This window comes from Mus caroli, unplaced genomic scaffold, assembly GCF_978045245.1.
Source record: "Mus caroli unplaced genomic scaffold, Mus_caroli_1 scaffold_15, whole genome shotgun sequence".
NCBI classification, from domain to species: domain Eukaryota; kingdom Metazoa; phylum Chordata; class Mammalia; order Rodentia; family Muridae; genus Mus; species Mus caroli.
The window spans coordinates 58,256,140-58,259,887 of NW_028227270.1; the positions used below are offsets into that span (position 1 = coordinate 58,256,140).

The following is a 3,748-nucleotide window of genomic DNA, read 5'->3' on the forward strand; positions in this document are numbered from 1 at the left end:
TAACTGCCAAGCATAGATTTTTCCACATTGCTTATAATCAGAAGGATTCTGGCCCCTAAAAAAGGTTCATGACGATTAAGACTATGATCACATTCATAGTCTTTCTCTTCAGTACGTTCACTTGTACATTCAGAAATGATGGCATTGCAAAAAGTTTGCTCACAGTCCAATTCCTTCATAGCTTTTTTCTCCAGTGTGGATTCTTTTATTCTTTTGAAGATGAAAATGTTTTAAAACATTTACACACACTGAATACACTTGTAAGGTTTCTCTCTAGTATGTCTTCTCTCATGAATTTGTATATTATAATGGTGGGAAAAGCCTTCATCACATTCATTAAATTTGAAGGGATTCTCTCAGGTATGTGTTGTTCTATGAATTTGGAGATGTTCGTATTTGGAAAAGGATTTATCACATTCATTACATTTGAAGGGTTTCTCTCCGGTATGTGTTCTTCTATGAGTTTGAAGGGTACTGTGTTGTGAAAAGGCTTTATCACATTGATTACATTTGTAGAGTTTTTTTCCAGTATGTATCCTTATATGTTTTTGCAGACTACATTTCTGAGAAAAGGCTTTATCACATTGATTACATTTGAAGGGTTTCTCTCCGGTTATGTGTTCTTCTATGAATGTGGAGATGACTGTATTGGGAAAAGGCTTTATCACATTGATTACATTTGTAGGGTTTCTCTCCAGTATGTGTTCTTCTATGATTGTGAAGAGTACTGTGTCGTGAAAAAGCTTTATCACATTGATTACATTTGAAGGGTTTCTCTCCAGTATGTGTTCTTCTATGATTTTGAAGAATACTGTGTCGTGAAAAAGCTTTATCACATTGATTACATTTGAAGGGTTTCTCTCCAGTATGTGTTCTTCTATGATTTTGAAGAATACTGTGTCGTGAAAAAGCTTTATCACATTGATTACATTTGAAGGGTTTCTCTCCGGTATGTGTTCTTCTATGATTTTGAAGAGTAGTGTGGTTTGAAAATGTTTTATCACATTCATTACATTTGAATGGTTTCTCTCCAGTATGTGTTCTTCTGTGAATGTGGAGATGACCGTATTGGGAAAAGGCTTTATCACATTGATTACATTTGTAGGGTTTCTCTCCAGTATGTGTTCTTCTATGAGTTTGAAGAGTACTGTGTTGTGAAAAGGCTTCATCACATTGATTACATTTGTAGGGTTTCTCTCCGGTATGTGTTCTTCTATGAGTTTGAAGAGTACTGTGTTGTGAAAAGGCTTTATCACATTGATTACATTTGTAGGGTTTCTCTCCGGTATGTGTTCTTCTATGAGTCTGGAGACTACATTTCTCAGTAAAGGCTTTATCACATTGATTACATTTGTAGGGTTTCTCTCCTGTATGTTTTCTTCTATGAGTTTGAAGATTACCGTATTGGGAAAAAGCTTTATCACATTGATTACATTTGTAGGGTTTCTCTCCAGTATGAATTCTTTCATGCCTTTTAAGGCAACTGGGCATTGCAAATCCTTTACCACATTGATTACATTCATACGGTTTCTGTCCAGTTTTTGTTCTTTTATGTACTTGGAGACTTGTGTAAGGTAAAACGTCTTCGACACAGTGAATAACTTCAGAGGGGATCTTTTCGGTATGAATCCTTTCACGCCTTTGGGCATGACTGTGAGCATGTAAAGCACAGGCTTTACCACGTTGAGTATATTCAGAGGGTTTCTCTGCACTCTGACTCCTTTCACACCTGAGAAGAGAATTGGCACATGTGAAAGCTTTACCTCACGGATGAATACTTCCTTTTTGTTTTTCTGTTTGGTAGTTTGTTTACTTATTATATGTAAGTACACTGTCGCTGTCCTGTCTTCTGACACTCCAGAAGAGGGAGTCAGATCTCATTATGGACAGTTGTGAGCCACCGTGTGGTTGCTGAGATTTGAACTCAGGACCTTCAGAAGGACAGTTGGTGCTCTTAACTGCTGAGCCATCACTGAAGTCCCAGAATACTTTCATCTCTAGGATTTAATGTTACTATTTGTCTAAATGTAAAGAGCCATCAGACCTTTTATCCCTTTGCTTACATTCATGCTGTTCCGCTTCATTATGGGTTGTTTCTCATGGTCAGAGACACCTGAGAGGGTATGAACATTGATTACATGGCTCAGTTTTACGTATTCTTTTTCTATAAAATGTTGTTCCCGTACTTTAAGAAAAGTGGAGGAATTCAGAGCTTTAACGCACTAAGTGTATTCCATATTTTACTGTACTGTGTCTCATAGTATATTTGCAAAGTGAACCAGGAGAAATAGGAGCATTTCCACATCCCTAGGACTCAAGAGCCTTTTCTCCAGAATGAGGTTGCTGATGTATTGCCAACAAACTTGGAAATGTAATGAACTGTTAACTTGTATTATGTTTAAAAAGTCTACTCTATAACTACAACCCACTATATATCTTCTAATAGTTATAGGAGACAGAAGGAAAGAGAGAGAGAAAGACATAGTTTTTTTGGGATATTTGTTTGGTATACATGGTGTGTATCCATTATAAAATATTATATACTTATGAAAGGAAGTCCAATACATAAAATGTTGAAGTTCGCATTCACAAGGTTTGACTCAGTATTTTCATAGACATGTGAAATATGGATTAAGGTTACTTCAAAACCTCCTACTCACCTCCCAAATGCTGCCCTTCTAACTAAACTTAGCACTGACACTGCTAATAAATGAGTACAACCAGCTTAAATATAGACTATTTGCTTCTTAGAAGCTTTAGGACACATATTGATCAACTATGCAATTTGTGTAGCTTTTCCAAAGTAAGCAGAAACAGACTGGCAGTTGTACTATGGAGCATGAATAGGGCTATGTTTCAAATGGGGATACACGCTAAGGCATTGTTTCCCTGTCCTCTTTCTTAAAGGAAGGCCTTGCAAAAAATCAGATACAGGACAGTAAAGACGATGGTTTTGTTTGAATGCAGCAATCATCAATACACTTAAAGCTGTGCTAATTTACACAGCTCCTTTTCTTATCAATTTTCAGCACACATTAACATATCTTTAGAGGCAGATTTGTATGAGCTTGCACATGAAAATTACCTTCTGTGTCTTCCAAAACTTTGACAATGTTCTTCAATATTTTGGGCTTCCCAATTAAAGCCTAAAACAGAAAATGTATGCCTTGAAATTTAGCAAAATGTAAGTTACTATCTTCAGTGAACCTTATAGCCATGCATGATTTATTCACCAAATCCTTCCTTCATTTTTATTGAAACTACAGAAGTGCACCAAAAGAAAAACTGTTTTCTTGAATTTTAAAACAGGATAAGGTATTCACAAATTTACCTATAGCGTTGAGGTTCCTGTAGGTTTCCAGCATGACATCTTTGTAGAGCTTCTTCTGAGAAGGATCCAGCAAAGCCCACTCCTCTTGAGTGAAGTTCACATGCACGTCCTCATAAGTCACTGCATTCTAGAGCATCCCATAAATGTGTACAAAAGAAAGCACAATAGACACATCGGGCATCTATTTTTCATAGGCAAAGTGTTCATATAATTCTGAGGCTTATCATACTTATTTACTCACACCCAAGTTCTACTGTAACTACCAAGTCATATCAGAAGGAATCTTAATAATAAGGATTGCACCTGTAATTTCTTTTGTTTTTTTTTTACGAGTTATGTATTTCATATATGTGAGTACACTGTTGTTATCTTCAGACACTCAAGATGAGGGCATTGGATCCGTATTACAGGTGGTTG

The 3,748-nt window shown here is 36.3% G+C and overlaps 1 pseudogene; it reads right to left on the reverse strand.

Annotated features, from left to right (window-relative positions):
* Positions 1-239: 239 nt before the first annotated feature.
* On the reverse strand, positions 240-3,380 carry LOC110288517 (uncharacterized; annotated as a pseudogene).
* Positions 3,381-3,748: the final 368 nt, after the last annotated feature.